Genomic DNA, 21,421 nt, shown 5'->3' on the forward strand with positions numbered 1-21,421 from the left:
ATTTTGAAGACAGAGAAGGACTTAGGCTTAAATGTGAACAATTGAAACAAATAACAGATCCCAGTATCACCAGCAAAGCCTCGGTGTGCTTTACTGAAGAACAGCAAGTGCCAAGCTAATTTAATTGGATTATTTCAGATCAAATAAGAGGCAAGGTCAAGAGAAGAGAACAGAAGCAAGCAAAGTGTCAATGTTAGATTAAAACATAGTGGCCAATAAAATCATCAGGTGAAAAATGAATGCTAATTTTCATGGTGTTCAACCAGTCTTTATGAGATGAAAACAAGCTGCAGGCACACTTTTTTTTTTTTTTTTTCAGTAAAAACAAACCTAATAAGCAGAAAGACTGAGTTGAGCCCCTAGGGGAGGAGTGGGTTGCTGTTCTCATTAGGGTGTGGAAGCTGGGTAACAGCATATATTTCTTTACAGATCTCTCTCTCTCTCACTAATAGAAGAGTGAAAGAGAAGACGTTAGAATATAAAGATAGAGCAGGTTTCCACAGCTATATCCTGCCCTCACCTTCATTAAGCCTCCAGCCCCTCCAGGCCTAGTGTGAACCTATTATCTTTTAGCACAGAGTTCCCATGTCAAATGCTGACGAAGAGGGTTGGCAAGCAATAAAGAAGAAATCAGGAGGCCTGAATTCCAATATGTGCTGTAACTTACCTGCTTGTGGAATGCTTGGTATGTTACACTTGCTATCCCCAATTTCTTTTTCAAGCTGGGCCATCATGTCTCTCTCACTGGACTGAAAGAAGGAGAAAACAGGAAACTGGGCACTCCTGGAGAATGCCTCTTTCCTCCTGGGCAGAGGCTGAATTCTATTAATATTTATGTTTCTAACCTCTAACATAAAGTCTGGTATACGTAGAGACGATCAGTGATAGTCTGTAGAATGTACATTTATTATATTGTATACTGCCGAGTCCATGTATGTACCCTTCATAAAAATAGGAGCTCTTTGAAGGCAGAAACCAATTTTTACTTAATTTTACTTTCTAAGATCCTGGAATATAATAGATAATAAATGCTCACTGAAATGAAAAAGGAGGTATTCAGTGAACACCCAGTATAAAAATAAATTATTTACTATGATAGTTCCTGAAGATTACAAGAAACAAAGCATGGTTTATTGATGTATAAGAAGATTGGCATCTTCCTACGTAGACAAAGGAGGCTACCTGGAAGGCATTAGCAAGCAATATGATATGGCATATCAATAAGTCCTTGTCTTAGCACAGGCTGCTCTAAAAATATCGTAAACTGGGTGTCTTAAACAACAGAAATTTATTTCTTATAGTTCTGGAAGCTGGAAGGTTAAGGACAGAGTGCCAGCATTGTTAGAGTCCTGATGAGTACCCCATTTCTGGTTTATAGACACCCATCCTGTGTATGCTTATATGACAGAGAGAGGGATAGCTAGCTTTCTAGCATCTTCTTATAAGAGCACTAATCCCATTCATGATGATTCCAGTTTCATGGACTAATTATCTCCCAAAGACCCCACTTCCTAATATCCTCACATTGTGATGAGGGTTTCAACATATGAATTTCTGGAGAGAAGACACAAATATTCATATTCAGTCCATAGCAGTCCTAATGATTTAGAGCAGGAGATATTTGTTAAAGTATAATAATTGGGCAAAGTGGAATTTCAGTCCTTGGTTCATACATACCTTTTCAAATACCTTTTTAGGTAAATGAAAAATATCTTCCAATGACAAAATATTTCTAAATTTATCAAATACGTTATTCTCCCACTTCATCAGGTAAATTATATGAATGTGACTTTAATCCACTGGATGGAAGTTCTTTGAATTCCAGACACAAATACAGAAGCACAGTTACTAGTTTAATTGAAACATCTGTTTTCAACTTCCTGAAAGGAACAGAAGAGTTTGCCAATGTACATACATATTTGAAGCAGGGCTTATATTGCACACATGGATACAATATGCATTTGTAAAAATTTTCCAAGTGGTCTAATATCCCATTCAGGAAAAAGGTGATGGAAGAATGTGATACAGGAAAATGAGTAAGTCCTGCAACCCCCTTTTAGGAATTCAAGTTTCTAAGAGAGAGCAGAGATTACTGCTTAATAGTCAGTGTAAACCAGCTGCTGGCCATGTGACCAAATGTTTACCTATGGGTAATGTTTCTCCTTGAATAACCCCATTTCTCAGAAAGGAACAAAAGTCTCTAGTTCAAGTGGAGGGATAAGTTTGGATATAAGGTTCCATAGTTCCAAATTCTGGCCTATTTTCTTTTACTAATTTATTCAATGACTTTGACAAAGCACCTCATCATTTCATCATTCTGGATCTCAGGTTTTTCATCTGCAAATTAAAAATTGCTAACAGGAACTGGGTCAAGGTCTCTGGACTCTAGATCTCTTGAAATGATAATAGTCTTTAAATCAATAAGCAGGTAGCCAATCTCCAAAGAACTGAGAATGCAACCCATATTTCCTAAACAATATCCTAATTGTCTTAACAAGTTAATCACCTGGCACTTATTACAATCTCTACATTTTGGGTAGAGATTTACAGATGCAAGGACAGGGAAAAGCTAAAACTATTTTCTGACCTGAAGAAAATAAAGCAAAAGAAATACAAAATGAAAGCATCCTAAGAATTTATGTTGGATCTTAACCCTGGTCATATTAATCCACTGAGCAATAGGACAGACCAAAAAGGATCTGAGCCTAGCACCTCACCTTGCCTCTCAGCATGCTATGTCATCAAGAACACTGCCAGAATTAAGTAATTAGTTAATATAGGTAACTGTGATATGATCTGGCTCTGTGTCCCCACCTAAATCTCATCTCAATTTGCAATCCCCAAACCTTGAGGGTGAGACCTGGTGGGAGGTGTTTGGATTATGGGGTCGGTTTTCCACATGTTGTTCTCATGATGAGGGAGTTCTGAGGAGGTCTGATGGTTTTAAAAGTGGCAGTTTCCCCTTCTCTTTCTTTCTCTTCTGCCACCTTGTGAAGAAGGTGCCTGCTTCCCCTTCACCTTCCACTATGATTGTAAGTTTCCTGAGGCCTCCCCAGCCATGTTGAACTGTGAGTCAATTAAATCTACTTTCTTTATAAATTACCCAGTCTCAGGTAGTATCTTTATAGCAATGTGAGAACAGATGATTACAACATGTTACTTAACTTATGTGAGCTTTAGTTTTCTTGTTTACATTAAAGGGAAAATAATGACTATTCTCCTGTTAAGTGTTAAATAAAACCCGTAAGTGAAGGATCTAGCATAGTACCTGCAGGACATGGTAGATTAAAAATATAGTTGGTTTTACCATGCTACAGAATTGCCTTTGCAAAACAATTCCTTTTAATGAACTGTGGCCTAATATCACTCTGCTTTCTAGACCTTTATAGCTGCCTTTTCTTGCTGTGCCTACTGTTAGCAACAGGTACTTAGGTTTGCTTGAAACTTCCTAGCCATATTTTAAAAACCAAAAATCGTATCCTTAACATGGGGTCCTGAGATCTATTTCTGTGTATTTTCATTCATCTCTGGCCCCGAGGCCACTCACTTATAGGCATCTGATTTTCTCTAAGCCCTCTGATGTTGTCCAGGGAAGGACACACCTCAGGAGAGACAAATGAGGCAAGAAAATGGCAAGAGTTTTTTCTGAAAGGTCATGGAAGAAAATGTACAGACCAGTCTGTGGCATGACTGACCCACTGAGGGGAGCAGAGGTGGCACCTGGGCCGACACCTTGGAGGGAGGTAGATGCCCTGGGTGGGTATGAGGAGGTGGAGGTGAGGAAGACATAGTGGCAGTGGTCAGGCTTCATACTGCTCTTCAAAGCACTGGAAACCCACAGAGCAACCAGAAACAGATTCCTCCAAGATCTCTGTCTCTTCACAAACATTTTTGCCAAGCATTCAAAGGAACTAAAGGCTTGTGATCCAAATCAGAGGCTTATGAACTCCCTTCAATTTCTGGTAGACCTTTGAAGGAAATGGATGCAAACATATTCTGAAAAACTCCAAAGTACAGGAAAAAAAAAAGAGAGTGAAAGTTATGAGGATGATTTCAACTCCACCTAACAGAAGTTTCACACAGAGCTGTCTGCAATGGGCGAGGTACACTGAGGATCTATTTACTACAATGTAATTACTCATCAGTTTAGCCCAGAAGTTGACAATCAAATTCAAATATCACATAAAGGGTGAAACAGATTTCTAATTGGTACTTGGCAACTTTGAGTTTCTAATGTTCTTGGCTTTTTTCTAAAATGAACATATAGTAGCCAAATAGGTATTAGGAGCCTTTATTCTTTCATCTCACACTCTTTCCAGGTGATATATATATTTTCGGAGTTTCAGCAACCCACAGATGTCTTACTCCTCTGTTGTCTCTGGAATTTAGACCTGCATATCCAGTGCTTGTGGGGCATCTCCACAAGTGAGTCCCACAGGCACTGCAAACAACATATTCAAAATTAAAATGTGAAGAATTACTTAATGGGTACAGTATGCATTATCTGGATAATGGTTACACTAAAGCCCAGACTTCATGACTATGTAATATATCTATGCCACAAAACTGTACTTATACTTCTTAAATTTACACAAATGAAAAAGAGAGAGAGAGAAAGAGAGACTAATGCTGAGAATGGCTCCTACATTTCAATTCCTTTTTAGCAGAATCAAAGAAACCAAAGACTGTATTTCCCAGACTTCTTTAAAACGACCATCACAGATGTGAAAATGGTGCAAATTTGGTAGCATGGCATTTATAGAGATACACAGGAAAGGACATTTGTCTTTCTCCCTTCTAAAGTTGTCCTTGTGTACCTCAGCTTAGAGCCAGCTTCTTTTAGGAATTTTGCAAGAACCGAATTACCTTTATTAAATCCTGTTTTGTTTTAACTAGTGTGGATCCTTTTTTTTTCTTCAATTAAATCCTGACCAATGCAATATTATGATAATATTTCATACTACATCTAAATCTGCTTCTTTTAATGTCTTACTTGCCTTGCTAAATGGTACCACCAAACACAGCCAGCCAGCCATACAACTGGGATATTAACTTTCGAGAATCAAATCTGATTCCACCTTCCCTATGAAAACCTTTCCTTATTGATCTAGAGAAAGGATGTGACCATTCCTTGTGTGTGTGTGTGTGTGTGTGTGTGTGAGACAGACTTGTACCACAGTGTTATAATTTTACTAATTTGTTCTCGTGTTCCTTTTCCCATTTTACTATAATGGAGTAGATGTATTAAATGTACTTATTAAATTCCTAAATTTATTAAAATATTAAGGCTCAAAGACATATTGTTTTTATAACCTGGGGTCATAGGACCCCTGAAGATCACTGTATATTTTTGTGCATACAATGTGTTTTTTTCTCAGAAGAAATAGTCCATATATTTCACTGACTGTAGTTTTGTTGAATGAATAAAACAAATTTTAAGCATAGGAATGTAATTAATGCCGGACTAATAGCAAGTCACATACTTCGAAGTTGCCACAAAGAGGATAATTGACATGGAAAGGTTCTGCTCACACAGATGTCCCTCATTACAGCATTGTTCATGGGCTTGTTAAATATTTGTCTCCTGATACAGAAACCGAGCTGCGTGAGGGCAAAGAGTGATATACCCACTGTCTTCTGAGTATCTGGCACAAGGTGTGGCAAATACTAAATGGTTTTGAAGGAATAAATGAACACATTCTCTGAAATACCACATGCATTCATCAATCAAGGTTTTCTTGAGAGTAATTACAAAATTTGAATTAAAAAACATCAATGAAATAAGAGTATATTTGTGGTGGGCAGCTTCAGAGATAGTTTTCAATAATCCCAACTTTCTACTGTTCACACTCTTGAGTGTGCACGGAACATAATGAGGAGAATAACTTACTTTTAATGGCAAAGTGATGAAGTGTCACTTTTATGGTTAGGTTATAAAAGATCGTGGTTTTCTGGTGTCCTCCCTGGCTTCTCCCACATGCTGGTTGTGATAGGGAGGATGACGTGACAAGGAACTGAGGGAAGTTTCTGTCCAACAGCCAGCAGGGAACTGAGGCCCTCAGGCTTACAGTCCTGAAGGAATCAAATCCTGCTAACAGCCACGGGGTGAGCTTGGAAGCAGGTCCTACCCCAAGTGAACCTGGAGATGACTGTGGGCCTGGCTGAGTCCTTGATTGCAGCCTTGTAAAAGAACCCAAAGCAGAGGACCCAGCTAAACCATTTCCAGATTTCTGACTTGCAGAGTCTATGTGATAATGTTTATTTTTTAAGCCACTGAACTTGGGAGTAATTTCTCCAGTAGGTAACTAATACAGTGTTTCTATATTTTGCACATAATTAAAAAATAAAAAGAGGGAAAAGAATATACAGGCAAATACTATTGCCATGATAGATTGTTTTTCCTCTGACATGCTAATCGTACCATATAGATCCAGTGTTTGTGGAAGTGCATGTAACAGAAGCATGGCATAGTGGAAAGAATTGATTTTTTTTTAGAATGAGTCTGTTTGACTTTTGGCAAATTTCCACATGAGTTCCTATGCCTATTCCGTCTTTCACAGCTCTAAGAACTGTGGGGGAACATGATGATAATTCTTGCATCCTAGATTTATTAAAATATTAAAGCTCAAGGAGATATTGTTTTTATAACCTGGGGTCATAGTACCCCTGAAAATCATTGCATATTTTTGTGCATATGATGTGCTTTCCCTCTGAACAAATAGTTCATGCATTTCACTAAATACTCAAGGAATTATGTATTCACATAACATATTTTAAAATATTGATTTATTCTAATCCTTTTATTTTATATGGAAACACCAATTCTTTTTTTTGTTTTTTTTTTTTTTTTTTTTTTTTTTTTTTAGACGGAGTCTTGCTCTGTCCCCCAGGCTGGAGTGCAGTGGCGCGATCTCGGCTCACTGCAAGCTCCGCCTCCCGGGTTCACGCCATTCTCCTGCCTCAGCCTCCTGAGTAGCTGGGACTACAGGCGCCCGCCAACACGCCCGGCTAATTTTTTGTATTTTTAGTAGAGACGGGGTTTCACCGTATTAGCCAGGATGGTCTCCATCTCCTGACCTCGTGATCCGTCCGCCTCGGCCTCCCAAAGTGCTGGGATTACAGGCGTGAGCCACCGCGCCCGGCCAGGAAACACCAATTCTTAAGAAGAAATAATTTATATCATACTATACAGCTAGTTAGTATCAGATATAAGGAAATGTAAGTCTTCAAATTAGTTACTGCTTCTGTCATTTCCTTAGGTTTTTGGTTTGCATGTTTTTTACTATACTCTCTCAACTTGTAAAGGTTAGAAGGCACACACAGTATCATTAATGTTATCTAATTAATCTGGTAAATAATTTTTCATTCAACCACATGTTTATTGGGCTCCTGTTATGTACCAGACACAGTTCTAGGTGCTGAGAATACATCAGGAAACAAAACTCATTTCCTGTCCATGTATAGCTTAAATTATAGTGAGGGTAACTGTATTAGTTCATTTTCACACTGCTATAAAGAACTTCCCAAGACTGGGTAATTTATAAAGGAAAGAGGTTTGGTTGACTCACATTTCAGCATGACTGAGGAGGCCTAAGGAAACTTACAATCATGGTGGAAGATGAAGGGGAAGAAAGGCATCTTCTTCACAAGGTGGCAGGAAGAAGTGCCGAGCGAAGAGGAAAGAGCCCCTTATAGAAACATCAGATATCATGAGAAGAAATATCAGGAGAACAGCAAGGGGGAGACCACTCCCATGATTCAGTTACTCCGCCTGGTCTCTCCCTTGACATGTGGGAATTATGGGGACTGTGAAGATTATAATTCAAGATGAGATTTGAGTGGGGACACAAAGTCTAACCCTATCATTAACAGAAACAGAAAAATTCATAAGCAAATAGATAATTTAACTTTAGATGATACTTTGTCATTTGTGTCATCTTAAGTGTGGCTGCTTTTCTTCATGGGATAAGGGTTACGTTTTATTTCTCTGACTCTTGAAAAAAAGGAAAAGGCTTTATACCAGAAAGACTCCCTGAAATCATGCTGTTCCTTTATTTACAGTGGAAATGCCTGGTGTCCACAGTGCCCTAAAGAGAGCAGAGAAATTAGCTTTTATAGGAAATGACATTTGGAATATGAGATTTAATCCAACTGAATACAATTATCTCTTTGAACAGTGACCAATAAAAATCAATTCCATTGTGATAATATTTTTATTTGCTCTATTTTAGGGTTGTCCTTAATCACTTGCTCAGACAAAAACAAGTCTCCTGAAAAACTAAAGATTCAAACGGGTAGATATGGCCTCCTGAAAATTACCAAGAAAATAAAATTTTACAAACTATCTACACCACTAAGGATGAATTATATCTGTTAATGCCTGTTTAAAAATAGACTGTTTGAAAGTGACTTTCTTTTTATGAAATAGTCATTGAAAGTCAAGAGAGATATAGTTTTACCAGTTAAGATTTTGAAATAAAAATGGTGATACATGAAAAATGGATTAAGGAGTTTAAAGAGTTTATGTGGCAAAAATGCAAATATTTAAATTTAAGAAAATTAAGATGAGGAGAAGACATTGTGATCAAGTAGTGTAGGAAATAAGATATTAAGTCTATAGCTGGATACTAGATTTAAAACAATGTTAAGTAAATACAAACCTGACTAATTTGTCTATGATATTAAAAGAAGGAATTATCTTTAATTTCAGTAGAAATAACATACCAATATAAATTACAGATAGTTTAATCAGATAAAAGGAAGAAATCTGATACTTAGTGCTGGAGTAATTCCCTATTATATGGCATGGAATAAAGTAATAAATTATCACAGACAACACATTTTTTTATCCCAAAATTCAGTTTCCAGTACTTGAAAAGACTTGGAGACAATATCCTTTAATAGGCAGAGGATGATAATAATGGCTTGGAGAAAAGAAAATATAATACAGGAGGCTGCAGAGAAGTCATGAATAAAACCCTCATGGGGAGTATCATAATCAAGTTGAACACAATTGGAAATTCAGATAGAAAAGAAAACCTTTGTAGTAATTTTTTATGTATATTCCTTATCATTGTGCCTTCTAAGTCTATCAAAAGAAATTTCAAATCTCTCTCATATTTGTGCTGTAAGAGCTAAAAATTCAAATTGATGAAGGTATATTACATTGGCAACTTAAATGTCAAAAGCAGAATCTCCGGGGCCGGGCGCGGTGGCTCACGCTTGTAATCCCAGCCCTTTGGGAGGCCGAGGCGGGCGGATCGCGAGGTCAGGAGATCGAGACCACGGTGAAACCCCGTCTCTACTAAAAATACAAAAAATTAGCCGGGCGTGGTAGCGGGCGCCTGTAGTCCCAGCTACTCGGAGAGGCTGAGGCAGGAGAATGGCATGAACCCAGGAGGCGGAGCTTGCAGTGAGCCGAGATTGCGCCACTGCACTCCAGCCTGGGCGACAGAGCGAGACTCTGTCTCAAAAAAAAAAAAAAAAAGAAATTTAATTATAACAATTATATTACATAAAGAGAAATATATAAAAAAGAGACAATTAGGTATTTTGCTCAAACGAATTAAATTTTGCTACTATATGTGATACATAATTACCAGTTACTCTTAAAAGCTTTTATTGACAGCGTATGTCTCAAAATAGAATGCAGCCCAAAACTCTAGCCTAGATTGAAGTGTGGTTGTTTTAATACTTAGAGAGGAAAGAACCAAAAATAATGATCTCTTGCCATGTAGTAGAATTAAGTAGAACACATGTGAGTCTCAGGATGTACCGTAGAACTGAGAGAAATACAGGTTCATAAACACATGTGGGAAAGAAGTGCTTCAGCAGAAGGCTGGATGGTGGCTGGGCAGTCAGGTGGATTCAGAGGATGGCTAGGCTTCCCTGGAAATTATCAGCATTTTCTTTGTAAGGGAGCTTGAAATTCTGGATTTTATACTTAAACTTACTGAGAAATAAGTCCCTGAAGATACATATTCAGAAAAAAATCAAGAAAGTAAAACTCACGTTCTACATTTGATTTACTTTTAATGTAGAATCTGCAGATTATTATTGGATTCTTTTATTATTATTTTATTTGTTTATAATATTTGGTCTTAGATTATTGATTTATTTTATGAATTTATTTATTTAAAATAGATAGTCTTGATTTTTCCAAGAAACACATAAAACAACTTAAATTATTAAGGCATATGAAAATTGGAAATAAGCAAGTTGTAGAAAGGGAAATTCAGAGGAAATTTAGCCAAAATAACTTCTCTAGAAGATCAGAAGTTGTTACTATAACCAAAGAGAGCTTTTAATCTTTGTGCCCAGGAAGCTAAATCAGAAAAAGAACATTCAAAGCTCTGTGATCGGCCGGGCACGGTGGCTCACGCTTGTAATCCCAGCACTTTGGGAGGCCGAGGCGGGCGGATCACGAGGTCAGGAGATCGAGACCACGGTGAAACCCTGTCTCTGCTAAAAATACAAAAAATTAGCCGGGTGTGGTGGCGGGCGCCTGTAGTCCCAGCTACTTGGAGAGGCTGAGGCAGGAGAATGGCGTGAACCCGGGAGGTGGAGCTTGCAGTGAGCCGAGATCGCGCCACTTCACTCCAGCCTGGGCGGCAGAGCGAGACTCCGTCTCAAAAAAAAAAAAAAAAAAGCTGTGTGATCTTCAGCAATTTAGTCAAAGTCTTTAAGAACCAGTTTTTTAAGTATGAAAATGGAGTTAATAAAACATCCGTACCACATCTGGTAGTTGTGAGGATAAAATGAGAGAATGTGTTGAGTCTTGGCACGTTACATGGGAAATGCCAAAAGCTCAAATATTGTGCCACTGCACTCCATCCTGGCGACAGAGCAAGACTCCATCTCAAGATAATTAATAATAATAATAATAATAATAATAATTTTCCAGCAAGAAATGAAAAGAAAAAATATTCATTGAGGAAATATTTTAAATCAATTAGCATCTAGACACTAGAGATACACCAATAGTAAGGTCTCTGTTTTTATGGAGTTTATATTCTTCGTTACAACAAAAGTCATAATATTGTTTACAAAGGCTTTATGAGGAATACATAAGATAATGGATGTGCAGGGAAAAACACAATACCTAACTGTTGTTATCATTATTAATAACATAAACCTTATCATTATTATCAATATTATACTAGCATTAGTAATTGTAATAATAGTAGTTGTAGAAGTGATCACAGTTGTCATTATAGTCGTTGTAATATATTCATTGTAATACATTCATTGTCATTATATTCATTGTAATAGTCATTTTCATCATTGTAGTGGTCTTTCTAATTTCAACCTCATGAATATTATACCAGTGTACATTTCAGGAATGACTAAAGAGTTAATTGTTGACAAACTATTTCACAAAACTCTAATAATGCTTAGACAGTAACTAACTCTAATGGAAAATTCCAAGTACTAAGCCACTGCCATATGATACTCTTGAGTTTTTACAAGTGGGCACCATTCATGATCTAAATTCTGAAGACTTCCAACAAGAAGGACATATTGGTCACCAGAATGTGTGTGTGTGTGTGTGTGTGTGTGTTTCCTTGACTTTGTATGACCAAGGAAAAGGCAGCTTCCTTTACTCCTTGAAAACAGTGATAAGAAGTTGGCCTACATGTGTTATTCCAATAACAGTTAATTTCTGATTATAATTATTTTTATCTTTTACTGACAGCAAATTTATTTCCCACATAATGTTGATTCTCAATTTCCTTTTATATATGATTCCCCCAAATTTAGCTGAGACTGGTTTCTTTGGAAATATTAGTGTCACTAGTTCCCCATGCTCTGTCAAAATGAAACAAAAACAAATAGAAATGACTACTGAACAAATATTCAATATACTATACATGATATACATATTACATATCCACCCCCATGATCCAAATGCCTCCCACCAGGCCCCACCTCCAGCACTGGGGATTATAATTCAACATAAGATTTGGGTGGGGACAAATATTAAAACTATATCAACCTCTGTTCCAGATGTTCTTCCAGGCAGTTCTATGTCCTTACAACCCCAAAGTCCTTCCTTGGACATAATTCTCATTTCTTTGCTTTTCGACCTCTTCCTATTCTTCTTCCAAACTTAATGGTGGCCACCTCAATGCTATCTGAAATGAGAGTTGGGACGGCCATTGTGTAAATTAAAGGCTGCCTCCGATTGGAGTTATTTAGTTCAACTGCAAAGACTTACTGGACTCCAGTCACTAAAAATCTCTTTCAATCTTATGTGTTGCTATTTGGAGTCTGGTAGCAGCCTGCATTTTCAATGCTGTAGGACTCTGGACCTTTGGATTTTTTCCAGTTGTCTTGGATATCTACTTGAAAGTCAGGCAATACTTGCCTGAACTCCTCTTTTTTTGTAATACTGTGCCAAATAAACTCAATAGAATTTGACAGTCAGTCACTGTGACTTTTTCCAACTACTTTCCCTGGGATTTACAGAAATCAAGTAGTCCAAATTAAAGGCAATTACTTACCAATGTTTGTCATAGCAAAACAAATATTGCCAGTCTCCTTGCCATATATATATAATATATATTTAATATATATGCCATATATATAATATATATATATATATGGCATATATATTAAATATATATTATATATAGGTATATATATAAAATACACATATATATATCTCAGGCAGCCTTTAAACATATAAATAAATATATACATGTATATATATGTTTGGCCAGAAGACTGCAGATATATGTATATGTATATGTATATGTATATGTAGATATACACACACACACACACACTTGCCACCCACAAACCAATCACTAAGCCAAGGCCAAGGTGTCTATCTGTATAATAGTTGAGGGTAACATATGCTGCTGAAACAAACCCCCAAACCTCAGAAGCTTAACATGATCAGTTTATTTTTCAGCCACCTAAAGTCCAATAAGTGATGGCTTTCTAATAGTAAACTAAAGACCTACCAAGGTATCTATTATTATTATTATTATTATTATTTTTTTGAGATGGAGTCCAGCTCTATCGCCCAGGCTGGAGTCCAGTGGCACGATCTTGGCTCACTGCAACCTCCGCCTCCTGGGTTCACGCCATTCTCCTGCCTCAGCCACCCAGCAGCTGGGACTACAGGCACACGCTGCCTCGCCCAGCTAATTTTTGTATTTTTAGTAGAGACTGGGGTTTCACCGTGTTAGCCAGGATGGTCTCGATCTCCTGACCTTGTGATCCGCCCTCCTCGGCCTCCCAAAGTGCTGGGATTAAAGGCGTGAGCCACCGCGCCCGGCCCAAGGTATCTATTATTTATGTTTTCTACCATTCCCCAGTATAATAAAGTCCTATGAATCTGCCTGTGGGCAAAGGAGAGAGACTGGGGGTCTGTTTGTAGAAAGCTTTTATAACACAGGCCTACAGGTAGTCCACATTACTTTTATCTACATTTTCATTGGTTAGATAAGTTACATGTGGTCATATGTAATTCCAAGAGAGGCTGGGAAATATCTAGCAGTGGCTTTTGGAACAAGAGGAAACATGTTTATGGAACATCTAGGCGACCTCTACCACATTTGTCAAAAACAAACTAAAATGTTTAGTCTATTGAAGAAAAATAATTAGAACTTTTCAGTAAGTCTTTTAGTATGACACAGCTCATTATTCTCCTCTGTGCCTGTCTAACCTGTCCTCTTAGAAAGGAACATACTGGGTCAAATTCAGCTGGGAAGCTTTGGGGCCTTGCCTGTCATGGTGGTGAGGAAATTCATGCGAAGGCTGAAGACTGCAGGACTCAGGGTGTTTTAGAACTATTAAAGAATTTTTAAAAATTAAAATCGGCTGGGTGAAGTGGCTCACACCTGTAATCGCAGCACTTTGGGAGGCCGAGGCAGGCAGATCACGAGGTGAGGAGTTTGAGACCAGCCTGGCCCCAACATAGTAAAACCCTGTCTTTATTAAAAATACAAAAAAAAAAAAAAAATTAGCTGGGCACGGCGGCAGGTGCCTGTAATCCCAGCTACTCAGGAGGCTGAGGCAAGGGAATCGCTTGAACCTGAGAAGTGGAGATCTCACCACTGTACTCCAGCCAGAGCTGGAGCTTTTTTTTTTAAAAAAAGGAAAATCATGTTGCTTACCCTATCGAGGGATTAATCAAAAGTGGCTGGAAAGAGATATAAAAATAAATTTCAAAAGTCAGATTCTGAAGATATTTAAGATCAAAACAAGATAGTTAGAATGGAAGGAAAAGCAACGCTGGAAAGAGTGGCTGAGATGTTTCCATGAAGTGAAAGTGTGTTTTCCTCAGAATTCTCTAGTTTCCGCTGGGGGTAGGAAAAGAGTTAATGAGAGCTCTGAGATGACCAGTATAACACCAACAGAAAGTGACAGAGTTTTCTGCTCTTTTTATAAACATGAAATAAATCCTCAAAATCTAAAAGGAGAAAATGTCCTCAAGTACTAACATTGCTTTTGCTGTCACATATGTCCTGGCTTTGCAGAGGTTAAAAACATGATTGCATAGCAGCTTCCAAGCATGGAAAAAGGAGGTAATCAAATTGGACCACAGCCCAGGGAAACTGTGAGGTCTTACTGAGTACTGCGAGCCAGTGGAAAGAAGCATTTTGAAATGTAAACTGGTGGGGGTGATGGGGTTCAGATACTCTCTGAGACCAGACCACTGCTCTCCCTGGGAAGCTGCTTTAGGCACAGTGCTCCTTCCTGACTCGGGAAGACTGCTCTACTGGTCTCCTGGAAGTCATATGGGAAACAGGGCGTACCTCCTCATGTTGCATCTTTATTCTAAGCTCACCAGCTATCCGTACAAGATTTCCGAAATCCAGGCAGAGCAGAGTCACTCCCTGAACATGGGCCATGAAACAGCATAAGGAGTGGAAAGAGACTGTGATGGGAATCAGAGGACCTTAACTGAAGACCATGACAATCAGGTCTGGCCAGCGGCCAGTCGCTTGACCACGCTGAGCTTCAGCTGTTCTGTCACTGAAATGGTTACAGGGGATTCCTCAACAGCAGGGATAGTGTTCTACCCCATGTGTCTTCATGCACAGTGTAAGTGCTTCGTAAAAGTCGATAGAATAAACAAAAAGAAAACAAAGCAAGTACATGACCATATACAACACATTTTCATCAATGCTTAAATTACCATGAAATTATTGATAAAAACTTTTAATAAAATTATCATATTCACATTCTTACTATAAGTCAGTAACTGATTAAACTTGTTCCTGAATAAGGCAGATTCCATGGGGGAAATATCTGTCTACTCGACTACTTATTCTTATCTCAGTCTTGTCTTCCCATAAAATTACTTAAATCAGACTCACCAGCTCTAGCTGTGTGGCAGGAAACAGGTGCAAGCACTCTGAGTTGGATTCACATCATCTAGGAATTGGAGCTTCTAGCTGAAGAGTAAATCTGTGTGCCTGCTCTTGACACGTCCTTCCCCATCTGACAAGTTTTCCCGTCTTCTTCGGTGAGCTTTGAGACAGACACCCAGTGACAGAGGAAGAGGAAGTGTGATAGATTCCACCTCCCCTTATAATCTATAGCATATCAGGTTCACAGCCATATCACCCAACAACCTGTATAACTAAAAGAACACATAGACTCTGCTCCCAAATATTGGTGAGATAAATATATACACATGAATAAAAATATATATTAATTAGTAAAGAAATGCCAGGCAAAAGACAATGATGGCCTACAAATGTTTGGGACAAAATGTATGTGCTGTGTGTTTGGAGGCAGAGGAGAGTAGAGGACTGGGTTGTCAATAAATGCTTCTGAGATGCTTCAGACTTAATACAGGTATTGACTGATGCTTTGTGTTGGGAAAAATAATACTTGAAAATAATTCTGGGGGCCTTGAGCAAGTGAAAAAGCATAAATGAATGTATAGCACATGCAGGGTGTGGTTGGTCACCAGGTGAGAAATTACATAAGGAGAAGAGTTGTTGATGAGAAAGAGCAGATCAAGTGGGATCAGAATGTCATGTTTTTGTTGGTAATAGGTAGATAGTGATTGATGGCTTTTCAGCAGAGACATAGTATGATCACATTAATGTTTTAGAGAAATTCTTTCAGTTACAGTGCTAGGAAAAGGATTGCACAGGGAAAGAATAGAAGTAGGAAATGAATATAGTTGTGGTATGTAACCTACCTAAGCTCTGGAATTTATTCTTGGACCAAAACATCCTTGGAATCCAAATGGCCAGGTCAGGAAACATGGTTAAAACGTCCTTGCTCATGTTATGAAACAGCTGTCCAGTAATTCCAATGATGGACCAGAGTCGTCACTGGAAGGAGCCTTAGTGGTGATGTTTAGGAAAATTCTTTGCAACCGGTCTGTTTAGCAGTGACAAGGGGCATGATACTGGGAACAAGGACGGCTGTTTGCGAAGTTGTCTAAAAAGGTGATTTTCAGGGTCTGGGAAAAGTTCCTCTAACTCTGGAGTGAATCAGCTGGGTCATGTGGTCATGCCACACCAAGCTGGTCTACTGTTGACACACAGACAGGTGCACTCAGTGCTGACTAGAATATATGTGTTTTGCCGTAGTCCTTTGGTGGGTATACAAACACAGCTTGTGCCTGCCTCTTCCTTTTCTATTTCTCATACATGGTTTTGGCTCCAGGTATCTTTTGAATGAATAAACTGGGTCAAGTGAAGGGTATATTGCTGCAATCTGTTAAAGAAAAGCAAATCCTAGTGCCAAGATCAGAAGAAAATTCTCCTGGGGAGTGAGCCAATGTCACTGTCTTTGCTTGGAGAAATGTGGCCAATAATTATATCCAAGCTGTAAAATAGAACTTTTTTCCTTCCTCCAGCTGGCAGAGGGATTTGGACCACATCTGTTAAATATTTATCAGTAGCAGATACTAGTTTATCTTAGTGTTATTTTCTTGCAGAGATCACCAGGATTTTTATCTCATTAAGCTAGAAGATATCAGTGAGACCTTATTTCTTTTATGGAGACTGGTGTGAGTTGTAGACAGGAGCTAAAGAAAGACTAACCCCCGAGCAGATGCAACTGTGCATATAGTGAGGATACTACCAGTTACTTGCTATTTCAACATTTAATTTTTTTCCTTAAGCCTCTGGGGTTTGAACTGAATATTGGTAGTTTTCTCCTAAGATTTTGAGAAGGTGACTTAAATGGAAAACTTCCTGGAATAATTTATGCTTTATGATACAAGGTCATGGTATTTGTAACTCTTTATAGTCATTGCTTTTGGTGAGAGAAATGTAGTAGTGAGCCAAGCTCAACGAGTTCAACATCATGCCTGAATTGTCTGATTTTGTTATAAATTAAACATAACTGGTATGGCTCCACACTTGATTATTTAAAACCACCATGCTTATCTAACTGATTATGCTTCAAAAACTCCACCTACTTGATTTCTGGCAAGAACATCACATGCAAAAGGAACAACATTTTTCCAATCTGTCCATCTAAATGATTCATCACATTAACTTTTATTGCTGCCAAGCTTTTTCCCAACTGGGAGAATTTACTAACATGGATATGCTGAGGCATGATGGCAAAGGAAAGACCACTGTACCAGAAAGCAGAAAGGCAAAATTCTTGTTGCAGTCTGGTTAAACTCAGCCATGTGTCTCTTCTGAGCCTCAGTTTCTCTTCTCTATACAAGTAGGACAATCAGACCTGCTCTGAAGACTCCACCAGGCTCTTAGGAAGAAAAAATACATTGATGACAAACATGATGATATTGAAAACTACACTGACATTTGATAAGCACTTACTTCTCATTGCTACTGTGCTATAAACTGCAAACATTGATCATTCAAAGCTCTTAAGAAATGTATGAGGAAGGCAGCAAAAGAACTTGATCAAGTACCCATACATGGAAAGCAGCTGTCAATTCCAGAGCTTTGATGAACTCAGCTACTGTAACATGTGAACAGTTTTATAAACTCTACATACACAGAACAGTATAATTACACAGTTAGAAACCTAAACAACCTTATATATTATTTTGTTAGATACATGTTTGATAGCGATGCAATTAAATATTGAGTGTCTATGTAATCCAAGTCCTTAATGAATCAAGAAAATGTCCAGAAGGGTTGGGTTCAGGGAGGTAGCATTCAAGTACAGATTTTTTTTCTAAGCAAGGTGCAACAATTTGTTCAAGATTGGAAATCTCAATTTGATTCTATTTGTGTGAATAAATACAAAGGCATGTGGAGGAATTTAAACTGCCGAACCTCCAGTTATTATAATATATGCCCCAGACAACTCCATATTTCATCTGTAAAAATGGCAGCAATGATTCTTATTCTACTGTATTGTTATGAAGGCCAGCACTTAAGAAAATGAAGTTATGTACAACAAGATTGAAATTTCTGTCTTACACATGTGGAAACAGGACCAGAGAAGTTGCTTAGGGACACAGAGTCGGTGGTAAAGCTGGGGTGCTAGTGCAGGTCTCCCCATAATTGATTTCCGTGGAGATCAAGTCAGTTCAATCCAACAAACATTTATTTTGCCATTATATGACTAGCACAGAACTTATTTCTGGGTTTAAAATAGTGAATGAGACCAAGCTAGACACTGAGACATTAAGCAAGTTAAAAACAGATTGCAGTTTGATGGGGGTGAAGAGGACTGAGAAGTTTTTAAAACACTTTGACCACCATATCTCACATGTAAGGCATGAATAATAATAATGATAACGAAAACATCCAATTCACAGTGTTTGGGAGAAAGATCAGAAAGATAGAATGTGCAAAAGAAATCATGAATTTCAAAGTCATTTCACCAGTTTTTAAGTAGAGAATGTCCTTCATCCAGTTTTTAAGTAGAGAATGACCTTCATTTTCCTAGAACTCAACATTTTCTTTAGTTGCATATTTCTTGCATATAATTATATTAAAAACTGAAGGGAAAAACACACACATTGCCTGCATAGTCACGTGGTGGGTTCAGAGGAACCATCAGGGAAATGAAATTATGACTCTAATAGAAGAAACTGAAAGATGGATGACCTGATATATTCAGGGGTTATCTCTAGCAAAGATGGGAATCTCATTTGGGTAGTAATTAATTATAGGTGCCTCAACATTTTCATTTGTTATGATTAACTCAGTTTAGGTGATCAATCTTGCTTGTCAGCTCCAATAGATAGGTAGAATTTCCAGTCTGAGATGAAAATTATTTTGATATTAATCAATCCTTACTTGTTCTGAGATGACAGTTTTCCCCTGTTACCAAGTCCTGAAGCTCAATTAGCAGCTTGGACATTTTATGTACTTTCTACATTGGCAAAAGGAAAACCATGTATTATTTCATAAGAATTGAACCTGTTGCAGAGACTAAAGTCAGTGTCTCTCTTCTTTGGCTATGCAAAACCAAACCAAACCAAACAAACAATAACAACAACCACACACAAAAAACACAAAACAAACAAGAAAAAACCCAACAACACAAAAACCAAACCAAAACAAAAAACTGCTATAATAGTCTCGGGCCTTCTCTTTACTGCTGGCATTTTCTTTCTTGCTCACGCCCTTCCAGAAACACTGGCTTCCTTGCCCTTCTCCAATACATCAGGCATATTGCTGTCTCCAGTTCTTTGCACTGGCTGTTCCTTCTGTCTGGAATGCCCTTCCTGCACATATTCTTTATAGCCGTGCAGCCTTTTCCTTTAAGTGCTTCCTGTCCTCCTTCCCGCCTCTGTTCCTCCTCCGCAGCCCCGATCACTTTCCCACATACTATGGTGTTTTATTTATTTTTTTTTTTGGGGGGGGTGGGGGTTATTGTAGGTCTACTGCTATCAGCATATAAGTTTGTGAATTCTGGAGCCTCTATCTTTTCTGTTCTCTGCTGAACCCCCAGAGCTGGAACAGTGCCTGTCATGTAAAAGGCACTTTCTACATAGCTTGTGAAAACATGAGTGAGTCTTCACAGTAACTATGCTTTAGCATGTCATTAAAACCAGTTTCAGTGTTGTAAGAATTAAACCTCCTACGAACATTTCTGGTATTCAGCATACCCATGACTTGCTAAAGACACAAATGAGCACTTAAATATGATTTCCAAGAGATTCTTATTCAATCTCTTGGAAGTTTCATTTTCTTAAATTTTATCGAAAATACTGGGCTGAATTAAAAATTCATAATATTCCCAAAGAAAAGAAAATCTTTGCATTTCTGGGTCAAATAATTACCCTTTAAATCAGAATTAAAAAAATAAAGTCAGTTTACTCATCAATCAATTGCATATCTCTTAGAGAACCTAAAAAGGCATTTTGCTATGTCAAGACTTGAAGAATGGGACCACATCTGTATGCTCGAGATGCTATAGTCCAGCTGCCTTGGAGCACCATTGAGCATGAAGGAGGTGGTTTGTAGCTGGGAAGTCTGGTCTTAAATACAGTTGCTGCTACAAACACTTTGAATGGTATTAGCCGGGTAACCTTTCCTCTCTAAGCCTCAGTATCTCTCCCTATTAAATGAAGCTGGAGATAGTGATAGACAGAAGAACTCTAAGTTCCCTTACAGCAGCAAAATGCTAGATTTTAAATCAAGAGATAATAGAACGAAACACATATCTGGCTTTCAATAAATACTTCTTGGCTTGAAAAACCGAAATCATTATCTCACTGTAGTGGGAACAGGTTCCTGCAGCTGGTGAAAGACAATCCTCCTTCTGCCTGCTGAAGTTGAGCAGGTCTGCTGTAACGACGAACGGATAGCATCAAGATCATTTCCGGGACAATCCTGGATGGAAGATCTAGGGGGGAAGCAAACCCACCTGGTGCTGGAGGACAAACACCCCGTTCTTGGGAGGAGGCCTCAGAGGCGCTTTGTAATGTGGCTCTGGCGCCACCTGGTGAATATTCCTAGAATTTTTCCTGTAACTCCAAGGCTACCAGCTACAGACAAAACACCCTGCAAAGGATTTATCAATGCATTAAAGCTGTAGTTCAGGAAATGGGAGCAGAATAAAGAGACTATTCTGTCATAAGAACCAGGACAGAATGAAGGTCCAGAATCCCATAGTTTACATTTAAAAATAATCATTCACACAGCAGCTGAGACTAATTCTGGCCAATGTAAAACCTAATTGACCGAGCTGTTTTCTGACTAGTTGAACAAGCTCAATCATTTCAATATCATTTTTATTGGTGATTTTAGTTCACACCAGAAAAAGTTGTACAACACTTCAGGCTTGAAGCAGTGTTAGGCGCTGGCCGTGGAGACAGGGAGTCACACAGTCGCAAGGAGCTTGTATGCAGACGAGCTTTTCACCCAGTAAGTTGAACACAAACCGGAGGACAGCATTTCTCATGTGGGAAGTACAGCGGGAATGTTACAGAAACGTGCCTGTGAAAGTAACTAACTGTGGACCAAGCAGCATTGGGCATAGTCAAAAAATCAGAAATGCCTTG

This window comes from Hylobates moloch, unplaced genomic scaffold, assembly GCF_009828535.3.
Source record: "Hylobates moloch isolate HMO894 unplaced genomic scaffold, HMol_V3 SCAFFOLD_13, whole genome shotgun sequence".
Lineage (NCBI taxonomy): Eukaryota > Metazoa > Chordata > Mammalia > Primates > Hylobatidae > Hylobates > Hylobates moloch.